Consider the following 22,983-nt stretch of genomic DNA (forward strand, 5'->3'; position numbering starts at 1 on the left):
CTATTTTTTTTTGTAAGTTCCTTTAATCAGATCGAGTTGTACTGATTAAGTATAATTAAAAATTATAGTATTACATAAAGTATATTTCCTTCTTTAGGAACGATCAGGGCGCGAACCTACGCACATTGAATTCAAAAAAATAATCTCTCCCGAGAGCTACGTTACTCCCCCGGAGTTTATGCTATCTCCATGTTATACAAATTATTACAAATGAAATATTTTTTAGTGTAACTCAACTACTTTCCATGTACTATTGAAATAATTAAAAATTCATTGTATGAGTACTAATGATCAGTGATTGGACGATTAATTGGAATCGGAAATCGGCATTGGGAAAATAATGCTTAATTTGCGATTCCAATACTTATATTTTATCATTTATAACTGTTCTTTAACTATTTATTACTTTTTATTTAAAAAAAAAAAAAAAAAAAAAAAATCCCCCCACCCTAAATTAAAGAATTTACTAGAGTTAAAAAATTGATTTTTAATTTTCAAATTTTTTCCAAAAAATCTAATTTTCTAAAATGAATATGTTATTTTGAAATTTTTTCTCCAAAAATCTGAAATTTGAATATTTTTTCAAAAAAATTTTTATAAGAATTTAATTTCTGAAATTGTTATCCAAAAACATTTATATTTGAATCCTTTTTACAAAATTTTATTTTCCGTGAACAACTGTCAGTTTTGGAAATTTTTCTCGAAAAAATTTAATTTTTTTTAAATACCTGTGGATTTTAGGGGGAAAACCCAAAACCAGGACCCCCCTCCAATACAATCCTGTGGACACCCCCTGATATTAAATTGGTATTTTAACTATTATTTTTACCATATTAAAGTATCGGCATCAGAATAGATATCTATAATTTTTACTAGAATCTCATTAGAATCCGCATTGGGATTTTTTTTAGAATTGTCCCATCACTACTAAAGAGGTAATATTTTTTAGTAACTATGAGATCGTTTAATTCGTTACAAAACCATTCTATATGTATTGTCTGATTCCTCAGAGACCATTCGAAGAATTTCATTAGAAATTGTGATCGATTAAAAGATCACTTAGAGACAGAAGTGCAACAAACTTCGAAAGCATTGAACGAGGTTTAGTGGTGCATATCAAGCCAACTCGTCAAAAAATCAACGACTCACATCGAGTCCATTATTTTTTGAGTCGACACAAAACTATTATATTATACCTTTTAGCAGTTATGGATAAGCAAATATATGACACGTTACAGATGTGTAATTTTCTTTTTTTTTTAGCTATTTTTTTCCCTACTAAATATTTTTTGCAAAAATAATAAATAAATGTGTATAATTTTGTACATATATCAAGGGCTTAATAATTGACAGATATCTACTCCCCCAAGATGTTTATGAATACATAATGGATGGTTAAGGGAACTTCAATATTTCTACATTCATCTCAAGCACACGTTAGGTGTTTTTTATCATCCCACAAGTATGCAAGGTTTGTATCCATTTGAGGAAAACTTTGAATGCCAAATCATTAAATTTGTGATTAATACGTACATTTTGCAAAATAGCTAGAAATAACAATAATAAAAACTGCAAATAACACCTTTTCCTTCATTCCTACATACTTACATATCGTGCCTATTTTATCAATGGCTCTCATTTTTCTTCTTACAGTACTATCTAGTTATATGTATTCTAGGTATAATCCTAATAATTCAAATTTGATTGGCAATGATTACCTTTTGGAGATGATCCAATCATTTTTTACCCATTAAAAGGGCTAATTAGAGTTATTTGTAGGTCTTTCATAGATGTTTTGTTAGGTGGACCAAACGGGAAGATATCCTGGTCTTCTCCCACTTTTTTTAGAAACATGAAAATGACCAGCTGCGTCATTATCCCTTCATAAATATGTGAAGATTTTGTAATCAAATCACATCCCGTCTTAAGAATTTGTTCTATGTTCCTAGACCCATTTAGAAAACATTGGATTTTATTCAAATAAGGGTAATGATCATCTTTAATTTTATATCTAGTCAAAAAACATTTATTCTATTTTGTAGGTAATATGCAAAACTTTGTTTAATTATGATAATTTGCTGAGCACAACAAGTTGTTCATAAAGTACATTTATCTTTATACACAGTGCCAACTGTAGAGGACACTAGATCCCACACAGTAAAATAAGCAAAAATAGGAGACCGACATTAAAAATGTCATTTTTATATTACTTTTTGTCTAACAGTGTCAGGTTGTGTATTCGACAGAATATATATAAAAAGATAAATAAAAAAAAACGAATTCTGAGCTATTCGAGCCCCCCCCCGTCCAAAGGAAAATCCTAGTCACGGCCTTAAAATAACTCAGGCCAATTATATATCAAAACATTTAAACATTATTAGATATATGAAAATGTGTGCCAGTTTTAAGTTTGCAAGGATGAAATTATACAATTTGCTACTACTAGTTATAAATTGTACAATTTTCTCATCCAACACTTAAAAATGCGCACATTTTCACACCTCTAATAATAAGATATATTATCTAACCTTATTCCTATTACCAAATAACTAAAAGAAATAAACGCATCGATATATAAATTTGGATATTTAACTTTCTGATTCAATCAAATTCTTTAATTATTTATAATCGCATGTTTCAACATTCATCAACAATCATATGTTAAGCTTTGAGGATCAAAGTTTAAAAATTGCAGAGCCCTTCCAATAAACCATCAAGAAATGATTTGGGGGAAAGCTATGTACACAGTTTGAATACACTTAAAGCACTGAAACTTATTTTATAATTCATATAAATCAATGGTAAGACAAAAATTAATATAACATTTGTATTCTTTGAAAAAATAGCACCAATTTACATACAAAAAATTAATCCGATTAATCACTCCAAATTGTATTCAAAGTACCAAAAATGCATCTTCATAATGATAAAATTAGAAATTGATAGACTTTCAACTTAAGTATCATAAATCAAAGAAAGGTTTTAAGCTGGAGATAACATTTTTTGATAAATCAACTTATTATCTATATTGACCACTAAATGTATGCCCCCAAATTGTTGAACTAAATACATATGGAATTTCTTCATTTTTATTCTAGATTATTTTTGTGTTAACGCATCACATCTATCAATGAAGAAACGTCTATTGTTTTCAATTCATGTGGTATTTTGAAATCGAGATTATCAACTACATATATGCGATTCTTATTAGGAACTTCTTATAATTTAAGTTGACCTTATGGAAGTTAAAATTTTCAGAACATCATGGGTCCACTCTAACGAAAGTCCCATTATTGAGTTAATATCAAATTCGTTTGTATAGTGAATGTGGGTTACTACATCGATCGAGCGTGTGCACGTCTAAAAGTATATATATATATGCATTTAGACGTGTACACGCACTATTGATGTGGTAACCCGTCTTTAGAGAAAAACACATTAGAAAACATAATGAAACATTTATATTGCTCTCTTTAGTTAATTAATTTTATAATTTATTTCAAGAAAAGGCGATATTTTAATTACCAATTCTACAAAACATGGTTGTGGTCCTGTATATAAACATAAACCCTATAATTTATGTGTAGTTTTCTTTTTGATTTTTCATATCATAAGTAGAAGATACATAAAAACCCAATTAAATAAAGATATTTTTAACAACCCAAAAATATTTGAGCCTTCCAATATGATAATTACTAGCTTGTAGGTAATTTATGAATCCTTTTAATTGACAATTCCTAATATTAATGGGATGGTTCAAATATTTGAAAGAGAAGGAGAGAAGGTCGTCTCCAAAGTAAATATAATACAAATATATATTTGTCAACAAGTCATACAAATGTGTGTATAACTTCTTACTGCTGATAAATATCAGCAAATAAATAAAGGTATATTACCTATTTATAAAATATACAATTGGCCAAATATTTCAAAAAAAAAAAATAGTACAATTTACATAGAGACATAATAATAAGTATGTTGAAAAACGAGGATTTGAAAAATGACACCACAATTCAAAACTAAAATTAGTACGAGAAAGTGTGGTTATATTTAAATAATATGTATCCATTTAGAGCGGGTTTTTTTTTTTGTTTGTTTGATATTAGACTTTGGGACTATAAACAACCAAGTTTGGTTACAAAACAACTTTTTTTCATTTATATAAAGAGAAATAGTGATCCCCTGGATTTCAAAATGGGGTCAACAAAAAAAAATGAATAAAGCCTAAATGTCTTTCAAAATATATATTTATTTTACTTTTTTTCATAATATTTATACTAGTTGTAGTACCTGACATTGTCCTGAGTAAATATTCGTCAGATAAAAGTCCCATTTTGCTTAAAAAACTTAGAAGATAACTCTGTAAGAAATACTTTGTGTTACTTTACGTTTTTCATGAGCCACTCACACGTGACTAGTATGACTGGATAACCAACAAGTTCTTTAGTCTCTAGAGCGCTCACAGGAACAAACCTAATCCAATTTTACATACCCGCGTTTATATCTAATTCAAATCATTATATATAATAAAAATACACATGAATTATGATATACATGAGAAACCAATAATAAAAACGAACTGAAACAGCACACGCCTGCATACTTATATATTTATATGATTTACAACAAGTAGACCTATATACAGTACACCCTGTATACCCGTTCAACACTATATACAACGACCTGCAATATTTCATTAATATGACTAGAAAGTTATTTCTTCTATCAAAATATGTTTATGATATATACCATGGAGCACAATAAACAGTGCACCCGGTGACTTGTATTCATATACATATACAGACATTCAGATAGTCATATAGGAAGAAAAACAAACTTTGCTTTATTTATATAAATCTGACCCTCATATCTATTAAAAATTTATATTATATCGTCATATCCTCTTATTTCCGTATTTTGATAAATATTAACTGTAACTGTAGATTGTGGAATTTCAGAACATTTTACTTTGATTTAATAGGGTAAAAAACTTTCTGTTAGCTATCATAATAACATCAACTCTATATACCATGATTAATGTGCATCGATAAAAAAAACTTATTTGGAACTGAGATGCACTCAAGTTTTGAACTATGATCAGGAAGTATTTTTATGATGACTGTTTAGACTAAATTTAGGAACATTCTACAGGAATTATCTTTTAGTTGACGATGTTATGATAGTAGAACGATAATTTAGTATTTACCATAGTGGAATATATTACATATTTTTATCTCCCAACCTTTGTCAAATTGTTTAATAAATTTGTGCAATTGTTTAATAAATTATATAATCGGTTTGCTTTAATCATTGTAATGTATTTTGATTGGTTAAATAAGATTAATTAATCTTCCTTTGTGCAAAAAAATAATTATTTAATTCATCTTTTTTTATCGTATACACACATATATGTAAAATGTTATCTATTTCGAAATAAGCAACAGTTTATAATGTCCTTCATTTTTATTTCACCTTTTAGACCTCAATATCTTTGTAATCCTGAATTTTTGTTTATGAGATTATTGAGTATAAGACGAAGTACAAAATATCTGAACGTTCTCCGAACACGAATGCCGTGCAGTCAATACACGAGCACAAAAGACATTTGATTCCTTGCAGGTTTATATTCTCTAGGCAGTGACCTCTAGTTTATGAACCCCTAGAGCAAAAGTAAAATGGTAAATTAATATGGGGAAATAAATTGTAGTATATATTATCATTAAATTTCCCGGATTTTAAATCCTCATCCTGTAAATGTAACACCAGAATAGTAAAAACACTTGAATTGCCAAAAAAAATGCGAGTCAGTCATTTTGAGTAAAACTTAAATTAAATTATATATATCTTTTTCTTTTGTTTTGCTCAACTGATGCAAATTATAATTTGACGCTCAATTAAATCGTTAATATAGTCATAGTAATGACTAAATATGAATTATTATTCCCTGCTTGATTCCTTTGTAAGTTATTTATTATACAGCCAAATCTGATATTTATAAGCCACTATGAGGTATTAGCTTTTATAGACACTTTTTGCTGTGTATCTTGTGTACAAGGGGCAATTCAAAATTAAGTTGAAGTCATTTCACCAATTGGATATTACTCATATGTATAGATAGGGTTTTTTAAGCACTTAAAACGATTAACTATTCTAACTAGATTATACATTAAATATCGTCATGATATGGTATTTGTTTTTTTTGGTAGAGACGCTCATGATAATCGAGAAAACATCAAGGTTAATATAAATACTAGAGTAGTCAGGGAATATATGTATGTATGTACAAAATTTAAGACTTGCAAATTATTTTGTATGAAAAAAAAATTGTTTTAATAGAAGAAGTTGAGTATTTTTAATATTTTCGAACCTTGGCACTAATGAATTGTTGGGAATGTGAATAAGGCAATAACTAAATATTCCATCTATTAGTCTTGTAATTTTGGACTTATTTTTGTTGAAAATTACAAATTGATACGTATTCTACTGCACTTTATAAAATTAAAATAACCCCCTTCCCATCATTTGTAAAATATGTTATAAATAAATTTGACATTATATAACACAGAAATTGCAACTTGTATAATACGTTTGTACAAGTTATAGCTCTTACAATTTATGCGTAAAATATATATAATAATAAAGCCATTTGATATAAATTGTACAAATAAAAAAAAATTATTACAAATTTTGTTATAAAATAATACTTTTTTTTTGTATATTATATATTTGAATTTTATTATGTGGATTGCAGTCAAAATGACGATTTCAAAAACTAAAGGATGTAAACTTGTATATAAGAATCACATTAAGTATATTTGGGAAAAAAGTTCACCGTGTATTAAATAAAACCCACCAAATATCCAAAACACCTGATTGGTCGTTCTACTGTTAAATGTTCTACTGATTACAGGGCTGCTACAACCGGGAGAAGAATTGAAAGAAGGGAATCGAACTCCTAGGTTTTTTGCATACAGAAGCCTCAAAATAGGGTCTTCTGCACACGTCGTCTTGATTATATAAAAAGTGTGCAAGCTACCTTTGCCGCGATAAGGATTTTTTTAAATACAATATTCTCTACAATCAGTTGTAAGATTAAAAAGATAAATTCTGGAAGTATTATGAATTCTGATGTATTTTTTTCAATAAAATCACATCCAGTCTCATTTACAGTCTCTATGCAATGCCGAAAGCATGGGTATGTCTTCACCACTTGGTGCTTTGGCAAATGCTGGAATTTCTTCTTGATCCGACTGATGGGTTCGTTTTTGGTGTTGCATTGCATTCCGATCCGGCGAGATGAAGTCGTCAAAATTGTCGTGAAGGCACATGGTACTTTTTTTTCGAGGTATGGCAAGAAGCCGAGTCCTGCTGCCACATTGGCAAGCATGTTGATCCAGGGCTTCACTTTGGTATCAATTAATTGTTTTTTGTCGCTCCTAGTACGGATTAAAAGGAAGACTGCGTTCTTCTTCCAAATATTTGGGACAACAAATTCGTCAATTGATTCCATTTTTTCCAACAGGTGCAGGTTTGAGCAAGCTACCTAACAAAAGCAACAAAATCAGCTCCCTAAGTTTTTACCAAAGTGCCAGCATAGATATCTTGTGATCCCTGTAGTTCGCTTGAATTATGAAACATCCCTCTCTACTCTGAATTTTTAGCTGCAATTCTGGATTATATGGTAAACTGTCTTTTTTAAGCTACCTTTGGTCCTTATTACTCTTCTAAGCGTTGATTGGTTGAATTCAAATTTCTGTGAAGCAGAGAACATTTCTCCACAGTAAAACTACGAACAGTCCAACAGTTTGACTAACATATAAACAGCCTTTTTTTAGGAAAGTTGAGAGATACAATTAATATCACAACGTAGGTGGGATAATATCGTACACTGTAATTTCACTTAATTTATTTTAGTCAAAAAAAAAAAAAAAAAAATTGGATTATCATCAATGAGAAAAAAAGTAAAAAGTCTAACCCAGTCATTTTTTTTAAAGCGTATTTTCATTTTGATTTCAAACATATTACCCCACGCATGCCCCACGATTTCGATTTTTACACACGTAGTTACATACGTTTTAGCGTAAATATGGAGGTGGAAGCAATGTGATAGCATGTTCTATGTTCTGTGTTGCGTAATTTGTGTGTTTAAAAAAATGATTACTTTTTATGGTGAGGAGTTGTAAGTTTATTACAAACTAATGTATTTTTTGACATTATCTGATAAATTCCAAAGAGTTTAAACCATAAAATCCTAAACGAGGCATAAATATCCCAACCTATATTTTATCTGACATCACTGGTTCAAATATATATGGCATATGTAAATATTGATACATAATATAAATATGTAAATTTACACTTATTTTGTAGGAATTCATTTAATAATGAGATCTCTCATTTAATAACCTTAGTATCTAAATAAGAAATAAAACCTGAGTTAATTAAATGAAATATCCAAACAAGTAATTTTATCCGATATAAAGAAGTTATTTGATGCCTTTGTTTCAAGCATAGAGCTGAAAATACAGGGAGGGATTATCCTCTAATGAAACCCTTAAAAATAAGAAACTGGAAGATCTAAAATATTATTTCGATAATATTACATGAAATATACAAAGTAAAAAAGAAATTCATAATTTTAATGGATTTAAAAAAAATCCCCCAATCTATATTTCGTTGGCAATCAAAATAGTACATACATGAAGGTTACTCTCTACGTTTTCTATTACTTTATCGACATATTTAAAGTTTTATTTCTAGAGTGTGTTGCATCTTGAAATCCAAATTACCAAAACGGAATAGCCGAAACCAAAAGTCCGCGGGATTGCCTGTTACAGTATTAGGATCAAAAAATACTTTATCATAGTTTTAGCCGCCTGAAAATGCATTTTTGCCTTTAGTGAATAAAACTGTAAAATATGGCGTTTTTTCTCTTTCTTTTTGTCCATCTTTGACGGACGTTCGAACTATACTTATACACAAATTCTAAAACTGTTAATAAAAATTATTAGTACGAAATGTTCTCTTTCCAACACCATCTAGCGTAAACCGATTCACTTATACAACGGGAGATACACATTACAAGAGCCAATGTAATGATTTATTGCTACTGCACCGATTAAATATAGATATTGTGTAAAAGTTGGGATTTCGTACAAGTTTTAACTTAAATAAGCAGGTTGCAAAACTTACAATTTCTACATCTCATTGTATTTTATTAAATTACATTATCATTCACTTAAGTTACTAGCTATTAACTAATGCTATCGTTTCATAATATAACTTTAAGCATTTGAAGTTTGAAATTATATTAGTAATTTTCTTCAGAAAGGTAAAAAATAACTGCACTTATTTATCGACCGTCCATAAAATTTTCAATTTTTTGCATCATCCTCCTCACTAGTATTCTAGTTTTTTATTGATTTTTTGTGTTTCAAATTGTACACAACATCCATAATACAAATGATCAAACTAGAAGTATAAAATAAAAATAATTAATCAAAGAATAAAAATAAAAATGATCCAAATATTTAACGGGATACTTTATAATTTAATAATAAGTGTGTGTTATTTACTCTATTGCTTAAATATTGAAGTAAAAATATATATATTTTTTTTTTTTGTCATTATATTAGATGAATTTTCGAGATAATTTCCTTTTGTTTGTGATTCAACTTATTGATTAATCACAATATATTTGTATTGTATCTTTTAGACTCTCCTTGACATAGAATAGGGAACAAAGTCCTGAAATAAAGTAGATTAACATTTACATATCAATAGTCCTGTTACATTCCTAGAATGATTAGCTACTAAAGTAAGTTATGTTAATAATAGGATGTTTGGAAGCAAAAAGTCATAATATTTTTCAACGATTAATATTTTTCTCATTAAATATTTTTACGATTAGTTAAATTACGTATTAAGTCCATAAATCCTGTTTAATGACGTTTAAAGTGTACATAAAAATATGCAAGTGTAATTTCATAATGTTTTAAGCTGTCTTAGTTCATACGAAGGGTAGTTCATTCACAGCTTGTGTGTGTCTCCTTCTACACTAAATGATTAAAATTGTTGTATGATATTGCATAAGCCTGTATTAATCCACTTCTATTGACATAAGATCTAAAGTATAATATGATGATAATTAATTATTTGTTTCAACTAGCATATCCTTAATCCTTCATACAAATTCTCAATATTAATACAGTTTCCTTGAAGATGAGCACAATTAGAAAGTTTTTGTTACGTTTAATAGAGACTTTCAGTATTACATATTATTGCCTGGGGTAATTAGGAGTTTGAAACGGGTCTAAAGGTCAATACAGATGTCTACCTGGATGTTACGGAGAAGGTGGTTCTGCCCTGGATCCAAGGGTAACAGGACTCAGCACCCTGTCATGTGTCCAAAATCTCCATGCAGTGGTTAACCGAGAACTGTTATGACGTCGTAACCAAGGATTTGTGGCCTCCTAACTCTCCCGACCTTAATCCTTTGGATTATTTTGTCCGGGGCTATGTCCGGAGACATACCAACAGACATCCCCATAGCACCAAGGCCAGCCTGATGGACTCCATCAAGGAGGTATTCGGCAACATGGACAATGAGATGGTCAGAAGAGCCTGCAGCCGGTTCAGAGGCCGTATTGAGGCCGTTATTGATGCCAACGGTGATTATATCGAATGAATGTCTACTCTATACCTATATGCTCGTCATAGTTTTGATTTTCAATAAAAAAGCTAAAAAATGTATATTTTGTGTTGTTTTTTGTAGAAAAATATTTTGGCAAGAATTGGATCCCCGCTCCCGTATAATGGAATGACCGACGAGTACTTTAGACTCTACAGCACTCACTAAGAAAAACAAACAAAATTTATTTTTACATACCAGGATATTTTATTCAAATCTTAACATATACTCCCAATGTATATGAGTTTGTTACATTCATAAGATAGCAAGAACAAAAAAAAAATAAGAGTAGAAACAATGCTCCATATTTAGCGCTACATGCACACGCCTACAATATTTCATTAATACGACTAAATGTTATTTTTTAGATACAAAATATATACTATTTTTCATCCATACGGATGAACTTTTCTTTATTAATAAGATATATTTATTCTTCGTTATTTATTAACTTCGCAAAATAGTTACAACCTAGGGACAGATGTAACTTTTGACGAGTTGTATTTAAATACAACTTGTGAAAACCCCACTGCCTGGTATTTTCAACATACAAACATAAATAGACTAACGTTGGATTGTTCTGCTAAATTGTGACATCGTAAGTATAATCAGCTCCTAATTATTGAGCAAAAAACAAAAAGTTTCGCAATTATTACCAGTCTCTCACACATTTTCTTTTTCTTTTATAAAATACTACCAAAAGCACCATGCATTGCTGATTTATTAGGTGTCGACAAACAGAAAAAATACAAGCAAACTTTGGTATGTATTCCCATTTTATTTATTTTTTAATATAACGTGCAGAGCTTTAATTACAAACGCTCATTATTACGTTGTTATTTCTTTTATCAAGTAGTCACACAGTTCAGAGATATTTAGCGCCCACTCAAAAATGAGATGTCCACAAATCAACGGCTAAATTTTGCTTTATTAATATAGATTTGTTATTGATAAGATGGTTCTAGTTGTATTTGATGCTAAATCAATAAAATTAAATTTGTCTCTTATAAAAATTGAGTAAGATATTTTTTTTTGTGGGGTTTTTTGAAAATATGATCTTAATCAAATGAAAAGGAAACTATTGAACCAAAAAATCGAAATAATGTAATATTAATAGTAATTATCCATTCATTAAATATATTCTGATGATATGCATTTCTTCATATTAGGTCGATATTTATAGGTAGGAAATACCTTGTTGTTCAAGTAAGGATGATTAAGCAACTATAATACTCTACGTACTATAATCAATATTATTAAATAATTGTTATTCCTATATGTAAAAGAAACAACCCTCTTTTATCATCTAATTGATTTTAAAGAGTATTAATGATACTACAACATAATGATATCTTATGCAGTATGTTATATTTGATGATGAAAGGGATTACCTGCAGAGGTATTTGTACCTTGTTCGTTAGGAAGGTAGTAGGTACCTATGTAAATTCCATCTTTTATTTCATTACAACTGTTTATTATTATTAAAAACATCATAATTTGTGGAGTATCTGAATGGGTCGTGTTATTTTAAGATGTATTCAACAGAATATCTGTTTTGACTCGTCTACATCAAAGCTATAGAACAATGTGATCAAATCATATTTAATATATCGAGGGATATTTTGTTGTAGCTCAAAATCACGTCAACTGTTGTTTAAGTTTAATTGAGTCTTGGATCGTTCTAAAAAACCAAATAGATTGCAGTTCTATCCGTGTGGTCTTAATCAAATTTGTCGGCCCTACAAGGGGCCTTATCGGTTTTTATGCTAAGCAAGACAGTTGAAATGATGTAGTTAATAACTATGTATTTTCAGTTGATCAACATAAACTCTTTTAAGAGACAAAATACCAGATGTTTAATGAAGGATATTTGTAGCTAGAACTTGTTATTATACGTTTTAGCAATCTTTGAATATTTTATTCTTTTTTATATTATTCAATCCTAGCTATGAGTGAAAAATAGCTTAAAATAGCTCGGACCAGAGATAAGTACAAACAACTTATCAGTCCTTAGGACTGATTAATACTAAAAAGAACTGCTCAATCACAAAAAAGACTGATTACGAAAACAGTCCTACGAGCAATCCAACACTAGTTAGCACTTATTAGTTACCAGTCACATAAAAAAATGATTAAATATCACATAAATGTTAAATGTCAGCTTTATTCAATTTTTCTGATGATAGATTAAACACATTGGTTGAATAATTTACATTCCAAAAAATCACAAGAAGTACGACTTTGAGAATTAATACAGTTATTCAAGACTTGAATTATGCAGACTCTATGTTATTTGTTTTTGTAAATCCAAAAATACATAGGAAACAAAAAAAAAAATGCCAAAAGTTGTAGCAAAAACATAAAACTAGAATTTCCAGTAAAAATATTTATATTTTTACTGGAAAATATAATAAAAATATATAATTTATTTGAATTAAAAAATACGCTATTGTTATTAACATAAAAATAAATTATTTAATATCACATAGATGGTTAGTAACAGCTTTAGAGAATTTCGTATTCATTTCATAATTTAAGTTACAAAATAAAATATTTTAAAGAAAAAGTGGATTTTGATACTTATTAGTTATTTCAACTATAAAAAATATCCCCACTTTTTTAGGGAATAAAAACGTTACCGTCATAATGGTCTTACCTATATTATATATAATTAATTAATATTGTATAGGCTTTTAATTTATTATACTTCATTATTTATGTGTCCAAAAGTGTTTTATTATATAAATATATGTAATATTTATTAATTGTACTTAATCACAATTGATATAATATTGTCTTTTTATAAAAGGTATACAGACAGGTCTTGTATATTATTTTTATTTTTTTCCTTTTTTATGTCTAGTAGCCAATATAAAATATATCTTTGATTAATTTATATCCGGACAATAGCTTACTTGAAATTATTCAGGGATCCCCCCATGATGTTGCTTTTGAGATATCACAGATTACGTTACATTATGTATCACTTTTCCTTCGCAAAATTAACCTATTAATTAGTTATGGAGTATTCATCATGGCACTATCAGAGCCGCTAGCAAAAAAACAAAATAACAAAAAACATTTTCGTAGCCAACATAATTTAGAAAAAATAATGTAGTCTACGTTTCCCCACATGATTTATAGCTGGAGGTAAAGAAAGCCCTAATACTGCAACTCCAAGTCAAATCTCAAGTCTTTGCCCACAAGTTCAATTCCTTAAATATATTCATTGAGTCCAGTTTGAGTCTATATATGTCGTTAGTACTAATTTCGGATTCCACAAGATAATTAAAATATAGATTAATATTATGTTAAGTCGTTTCTTGAGTTCGTTTTAAAAAAAACTTTGACTCCATATAGAGTCACGAGTTTTTGTTTGTGAGATCGCATGTCTTTAAAATATGGACTCAAGCCCAATTCGACTAGTAGGTATCGAGTCCCTACCTCTGTTGATAGCTATAGGTAGATCTGGTTCTCAATTTCAATAACGTGTCATATTTTAGATTGGGACAAGTAACACTTTCAAAAAAGCTCCATTCAACAATCAACAATGTAAATAATGCGATAACCATTTAACTTTTTCTGATTAAATACGTTCATTTTTACCGGAAAATGGTGTATATTACTTTATGAAGAATCAGTGAACAAAATGTAAGTGAATCACGAGTCTTCAAAATGCCAATCTTCTGGCTACTTCATTATTTATACAAATACGCAATAAAATTTATCAGTTGATTATCCTAAACATCCTATTTTCTAAGGAAAATCTATATATATATAAATATAAAAATTCCTGCAGAATGGATATTTAAAAAAAAATACAACTAAGCGTTCAATAAGATAAAAACGACTATTACAATTAAAAGTATCATTCCTTGTTGTTGATTTTTCACAATTTCCAAAAGATTTACTTGGGTTTTCGGTCCAAAGTACCGATCCAAGTACAGTCAAATACACTCTAAACTTCTTTTCTATATTTAACTTGAATCATATTTTATGAATAAATATCCACATAATACGTATAAAAGAAAGATTAAATCGTGGGTGGACAAATTCCTGAGGCACTCAGGTAAAGAGAAGATTTTTGAATACAAACTCTTCCATGACCAGTAATTAAATCAATGATTTATCTGGTATTTTATTATGTTAGGAGCAATTATGTTTTACGTATGAATAGTTCCGTGAACTTGCAAACATTAAAGTTGGGCATTTAGGTAATTGCATCTTAAATGCAAAAAGTATATGATACTCTTTCTGTAATTTTATGTGTCTAGTGATAGAGAAAGAAACAAATCTTTGTATTGTTGGTATTTGAAAAGAGGAAGGGGCGGGGAAATAGTCTTTTTTTAAGTTTGAAAAAATTTAACAAGGATCAGGGATTATTTTGCATAAAATACTATACAAAAAAAATATGTATAAGATTATAGGTAAAAGAAATTATGTGTGGCCATTGATACTGCATGTCCAATCAAACCAAATCTATGCCTACGCAATTTTCCATTACCTATCGCATATGTATTTATAGCTATAATTTGGTTTCTACCTTAAATATAACATTTTAAATAAAAAAAGTTGCATGTGAATCCGTAGATATTTTTAGGGATGTATTTTTTTTTATATACATTGAGTAGGAAATTGTAGGAATAGAAAGTTTATAAAGCTGTCTAGCATCTTTCTTTAAAAAAAATTACATTTTTTATATCTATGAATGTCTACCTTGAATCTTTAATTTTTATGCAAATAACTTTGGCATTTTTTTCTTCATATTGTTAGTTAGAAAACTTTGAATTCTTGATATATAGCCGTGAAAATATGCAATAAATTTGGTGCTTTGCAGGTATAGAAATCAAAATTAGTTCTGTATATTTTACTTGATTTGCTTTGTCATATATTTTAAAAATACGGTGAAAGGCTTTTAAGTTTATTAATCCATATTTAATCATTGATTAAATATTTATAGAAATACGTATATGCTGACAAATTCAGCTGATTAGAAAAATACTTTTATACTATACTACTCAATTAGAAACCTCCACATAATTATTCCAATTATGCAAAATATACTTTATTATGAAATTGTTTTAGAGAACACATTTCAATAGACTAATATAGAGCAGAATTAGTGAGTAGCCAATAATTATTCTACAAATTCTTTGAAAAGTAAAAAATCACTAACACAATTTGCAATATACCAAACATTATAGTAGCACTATAATATTATATAATAACCAAGACCGACCCGTAATATATATTTTATTCCAAATTGTTTTATTAATGCATTAAATAACTCGAACATTTGAAGTTCTTCCATTCCTGTGGAATCTTGTTAAACTGTGAATATCTCATTTATTAAAACAATAATAGTCTAATATTTGGAGATAATTACACAATTTGGGTGAATAAAAGTAAATTTAGAACTTTTTGATCTTATCTTTTGGAAAAAGGTTTAGAGATACAATATAGATGACATCGTGGGCAATATAAATATGTTTCAGTTTTTAAGTTGGGTTTTAGTTGTACAATAAAATAGATATGATATGTAAAACCTTTATATACAAGTATAATATTGGTCATACCATATGAAAATTTGGGGAATGTTCCTAACCATTTGTTTTGTATTGAACGTATTACTCATTTGTAATAACAATAATAAGTACTATCATAACACCACTTGAATGGTTTTATTGTTTATCATTAGAAAATTTGACAGGGATGCATCTGTTGCAAAATTTTGACGTTTCCTTCCATCCCGTTCTGAATATTAAGGGTACGTCTGAATTGGACTCAAAGGATGGCCCATGGAACAAGCATTACTGAATAACCTTATCATAAATATAAGCCAGTATGGCATTGCCAATCTACCAGAGCTAACTTGGAGCTGTCCATTGCTTCTATGAGTGATAAATAATATTAAATTAAGAATAGTGACAATCTATAATCATATATCAAATAAACACTAGTTTTCAATCTTTCAACAGACATATCTTGGGACTTTAATTTTACTTTCGTAATAATAATATCAAATAGAGGGCATTTTGAAATATAAAACGTTTTCACACTAATATAACACACTACTTTACTTTGCTCAGACAACAATATCAAATGTATTTGGTTGTCAGCCGCTGATTTCCGCATCTCATTTGATAGGTAATGGTAATTTCATAATTTATTCTTTTAAATAAATAAACTAAGTAAAAGTTATATACTATAGTTTTGCTCCGTTTCGAAAAGGACAGGAATACAATATTATATATTACCTAATTTATTATTTAAGTTAAGTAACTTGGGATATCATTAACAAATACTACACTTTGAGTAAAATATTACTAGGTAATATATTAATATCGTATTGAATAAACTACTATCTAAAATTTTAATATTATAAAAAGGATATATAAGTGGCATTGGTATGTTAAAAGGGCACTGGAATGATTGTGTTGCTCTTGATGCGCTTTATTTTGATGAATAAAGCGAATGTTTTAAGGAAAAAAAAGGTTTTAATTTGTTTAGCCCGGACTTTTCAACCTATGGGTTATATATGTAATTGGTTTAAAAAACTGTGGATAAAAAATATAAGAATGAAAGTCAGGGAGTACTTGAGAAATAAATATAGTTGGTATATGATTGACTTATTTGGATGACTATCAAATGATTTTGGATCTTTTTTCTGTTTCTTTTTGTAGAAAAAGTTGCGTAATGCAACGAAGGTATCGATATAAACAAGAACGTCCGTTGGATAGGACCGATATTATGGCCTATTTTAAAGACCAATACAATTTTAATATTTGAAAATACATATATTAATAGTGAATTGAATCATTTGCTTAATGAATAAGAGTTATCCATTCCATAACCAAGAGTATATTTTGAACCATATTAAAGTGAATAACAAACTTAATTTTGAAAAAAAAATTATTTAAGAAATTTGTTTGTTTTTCTACTTACAAAATTGTTTTTTTTTTTTAAAAGAAGGACTTTTTTTGAAGGGAGTCACTTTTTTTTTTGTATTTTCAAAACTATTTATAATTAACTTTATTAGTATATAATATTTAAAAAAGAAAACATAATTAACATCAATAGGTTGTTGTTTTTTTAATGTACATAGTAGTGTGAACATCATAACTTGCTTTAGGAATGCTCACATATTTCATTCCAACTTTAATATATGAACATTAAATATGTAAGTATATAAATAAATTATTACATTTCCTTTCGACATAAATGTAAATAAATTTACAAGAAATAAATAGATATATTGGATCTATTCCAAAAACTCTAAATTAAAACTTCGAAAAATTTTCATCAAAAAATAACAAATATCAATATCAAAACTCTTACAAAAAAGGTAGAGTCAGTTACAAATGAAAAATAACAAGACTCCTTAATTAATTAGACACTCACTCAAATTGTTGATATTTCATAATGAGAGATAGAGTAAGTCTATTTCTAAATATGAAAATATAAATAGATAATTAATAATAGGCTCTTTCAGAAATAGGTACATTTTATGTCAATGAGAGTGCTTGAAAAGTTTCCTACCTAACAAAGATACAAGACATTTTTTCTAAATTTATATTTTATTTTTAACCATAGTCTCTTTGTAACTGTACACACTACTCACAGCGATGTTCTAATCTCTGTAACCTGTCCAAATAGGACTCGGTGTTTTTCTCTGCAAAATCATTGTTATCAAACATTTTTTTTTTCTAGCTCAGTGACTCCGAGTGACAGTGACTTAGACGCGTCAAATTTGAACACAACAAACCTTTATATGTCTCCTAATCTTTGAATCTATTTAAATGCAACAATTTCAAAAACAAATATTAAATAATAGCTTGATACTCGATTTTATCCATTTTCACAAAAAAAACAAAAAAAACTCATACCGATTCACTCAAACGACTTCACGTCCAAATTGGCTGAAACTTTGCTGAGTAACTGCCAACAGATGCTAGATACATGTGACTAACTTTTATTTACGAGTGCTGCCATCTTCACTTTGAGGTCCACAACTTTTCAGACCAACGTTGTATATTTTTTAACCTTTTATTCACCCCAGAGTCTAAAATATTCTAGTAATATCCTATGTGGATTGTATTTTTGCTCCGAATTCTATATAAGTTTTTAATGGATTATATTTATATTCAGTATCCATTTTTTGGGATGTTATTTTATGAGTTATAAGCAAATCCTTGGATTATATAGTGAGGGTTCTAAGAATATTTTTCAGGGATTCGTATTATTTATTTGATCTTATGATGAATATGGAAAGCAAGGGTTTACATAAACTGTTTTTTGTTTTCTAATTACTCGATTTTTTTTCTTTTTACACAGATCCCTTCTTTAGTCATGACTGATGAGTGCTACATGGCTGAGGCTTATGCTACATGCAAAACTCATGGATATTTCATTAATATGACTACATTGTTACTACTGAGATCAAAATCATGTATGTGATATCTATCAGTGAGAATCATATACAGTGCACCCTGTATACACGCTCAATACTACATACAAAATGCCTGCAAGATTTCATTAATACGACTACATTGTTATTTTTAGTTCAAAAATATCTATCCGAATATGATATACATTAAGAAGCGCCGTTTGCAATACACGACGATGTTACCTGCAAAATACCTGGAAGATGTCATTAATATGAAAAAAAAAAATTAATATAATACTTTATTTATGTATATGAATTTCACCATAAGATTCCTGGGTTAGATGGAGTAATTTTATTACTATACTGTCTACTTATACTTAATCAGTGCAACTCCATCTAACCAATTAAAGACACATTTAAAAAAATATGACTGAATTGTTACTTTTTAGAATAAATATAGGAATATGAAATTTCTCATTTATTTTGTTTTCTTTCAGATGAAAGCATTGATATTAGCTCCATCTGGTGTCGAATAATGTTCCTTACACTACGAAAAATATTTAATGTATATCGCTGTTATCAAAACAACTCATTTGAAGGAGTATATTTTTGAATTGTCTTGCTAATTTGTTCTGTAGATAAACCAAACATTTTTTATTCCGGACTTTATGAAAATGTCAGTGATAATTATATAATTATATATACGTGTAAATGGTAAATTTTATTTAAAGTGTTTTGCAACGATATTTCGTTCTATTATGAAGTTCTGAGTTATCGAATCCAGATTACTTGGAGCTTATTTTTTATAGCTGCTGATCTCTCAAAAAACTAAAAATAGTCCATATATGAGTTTGATCGTCAATCTACTGAAATTTAATTAAATCTTGTTGGCAGCGAACATTAATTAATAAATATTCTTATAAATATTAAACAAAGAGTACTTTTGGGATTAAAATGGATTTTAATCGATAACAAATAGGCATATAATAGTCCAAAAATTTTAAACGTCCAGTACGGTCCCGTCCTGAATCTGAGGGGTACATACAAATTTGATGCAAATGCATCTGATCCGAAATCTCAAAAGGCTTCCCATAAAGCAACTTTTCTTAATGAAGTCATCATAAATCAATGCTCATCAATTCCAATAAGAATAACGGTAGACTATTTATGAGTATAAAATATACTTCAAGACGACTAATTCTATAGTTAAACTGAGTTAATATAATATTAATAAAATGAATGTCTTCTAGGGAGCACCTTAAAATTTGGGTCTTTTTCAAAAATCAAAAACAGGGAAGCACTATACCAATTTGTTCAAGATTAAGAACCGATACAACCTTAAGTAAGAAGACAAATATTATTTGTATTCCAAAAATATTCTTAATATCAATTGTTATTCAACAAATGAGGTCAAAAATCCTTGTAAGATGCACGTATACACAAAGGGTGTAACAACGAAATCTGGTGCTTCGTAGTTATGGATTCCTTCAGTATATAGGAAGAAAAAATTGTGCAATACTTTTTTGAGCAAACAATAAAATATAAAAGTTTCACATAGTAGCCAAATCACTGCCATGGAGGCAAGAAAAGAAGATTTCCAGATTATTACATTTTCAGAGGTAGTGCGCTGTCATGATGAGTATCTTAAATTGGTACTCCCCTAGATCAAGGAGGGAGCTGGAGCAACTGGGTTTGGCAACAATTCTTTTCCCCCTACCACGTATGTCTCTACAAATAACTCATGATTGGCTCCAGGAGAACTTTTAAGACTGGATCTCCAAGGATATTACTCCTCCTAGCTCCTCTCACCTGAATCCGATAAATTATAGGCTCTGGAGCTAACTGGAGTCAAAGTAAAACGGAGGTCCTCACACCACCATGAAGTCCCTGATGGATGTCATTGTCCTGGAATCCAAGAATTTAGATCCAGCTCTTATTTCCAGTGCCTGTGCGTATTTCAGGACCAGAATCAGGGCCGTTATTGAGACCGAAAGAGTATTTTTTCAACCAATCACTCCTTTTAGATTCCCCATGGAAGGAATTAAATTTTTTGTATGATTATTCCAAGGCTCTATAATTCCATAAGCTGTATATTGAGTTAAAAAATCAAATAAATAATAAGAATAGGTGAGTAACTATACTGCAACTACACTCGTATTCTCATAGTAACAAATTTATAAATTTTCCTCGATAAAAATATTATTTTCTGATTATCCATTTATTTCATTTATGTTTAAATCAAAATCAAATATTTTTGACATACTCATGATTATATGTGCAGTTATTTATCTACAGACATCCTTACATACCTTTAGTAAACTCAAAAAATATATATTTAATCAATTTGAATTATATTTAACGAAATATTCACAGAAAACAATTTTGAATATTGTTTTTTCAAATATTTTGCTTTTACCTCATTGCAAACTTTTACAGGTTGCAGTGTACAAATTTGAATCAATCTAAACAAAGTTATGCACATATTTATAATAAATGCATTTAAAAATAGTACAAACATAATTAGTGATTTTTAATTATAGGGAGAGTGGAAATGTAAAAAATTTTAACATTTTAAAAATCAGGGTGGGAGAGAAGAGAGGGTTTGGCCTTTCGCCAAAGACTAAAGCAGCCTCAAATGGCAAGCACACTATACAGGAGGGGAAAGTTGTGTCATATTTTTTACCCTCATTATCTGTTCACTCGTATTACAAAAGTTGTAGCAATTTATTTGTGATTGTGATTTTTTTATTATTATTTATTTTGGTGTTAAAGGTTGCGTGATTTTCTAAATAAAGTCATTAAGGTAAGTAATTCCCCATCATTTTTATTTCTCATATTATCTAATCGAATTATCAATTATGAACACGGAGTTTACATCAATTAGTGACTAAAGAGAGTTCACATATATATATGTACTATAGACAAAAGTAGGATGGACGAATTGATAGATATTTATCCCTAATTCTTCCCAAACCCCATTTTTCATAATATATCCTCACCATATTTAGAAATAGTTACTTATATTACACAAACTATTAATAAATATACTCATTTTAGTAGCAATGTTTTGATACGCAGCAAGTGATTTCCTAATCCTTTCAATGAAAAAAACGATTTGCTGTGTTTGTCTTTTTAAAAAAACCCAGATATTTACTAAGGAATTGAATGAAAGCCAAAAATCTGTTTTTTGAATCATTACGACTCTAAGGCAAACCTTGTACTAATAAAACACATTCAATTGATTTAAAAATATCAATTGCAGTTGATCAAAGTGATTTTAAGTCTCATTTTTAGCTTGCATTTATAAATATATAACTATGATTCTCTTATGGGGAATAACCCCAAAAAAAATCATCACAAATTGTTTAACTTTTCCATATTATGGGTAAAAAGAGATTTTATTTGTATATTACTACTTTGAAATATTTCACATTAAAAGTAGGACACAACTGATGTATTGGCAAGACGATCAAACTGCCGATTTAAGAAGGTTCTAGATTAATCAGTAATTCGCCGAAGTTGACAATTGTTACCATATTTCTTTTTCATAATTACCAATTTGAAAAAAAGGAATAAGATATATAATTGCTCAATAATTGAAAATATACAAGGCGTCGTTTCTGAAAGTTATGACACCCTTAGTTAATATTTTGGATCTTTAATATGTATTTACTTTTTAATGTTAAAACTATTTTTTTTATTCAATATTATGTGTATCCATATAACAAAACTACTTTGACTCCACAACTAATAAATTATCAGAGGAAAAACACAGTGCTATAGCAATGATGAAATTGATGGAATGGCCTGATTGATTCTATTTAGACATATGCGTGACTATTTTTGATGGTTCTTAAATAAATCTACCAATGAATAAGTTATAGGTTCTTAGTCCGCATATAATCGG

General features: G+C 28.8%; 1 protein-coding gene across 1 annotated transcript in view; it reads left to right on the forward strand.

Moving 5' to 3' along the window:
* The first annotated feature begins 21,728 nt into the window (after positions 1 to 21,728).
* Positions 21,729 to 22,983, forward strand: part of LOC121119938 (uncharacterized) — a 36,017-nt gene continuing 34,762 nt past the window's right edge. Inside the window, exon 1 of the mRNA XM_040714780.2 lies at positions 21,729 to 21,879. The gene's annotated coding sequence lies outside the window, so the exon portion shown is untranslated. The remainder of the gene's footprint in view (positions 21,880 to 22,983) is intronic.

Source organism: Lepeophtheirus salmonis, chromosome 6 (genome assembly GCF_016086655.4).
Source record: "Lepeophtheirus salmonis chromosome 6, UVic_Lsal_1.4, whole genome shotgun sequence".
Lineage (NCBI taxonomy): Eukaryota > Metazoa > Arthropoda > Copepoda > Siphonostomatoida > Caligidae > Lepeophtheirus > Lepeophtheirus salmonis.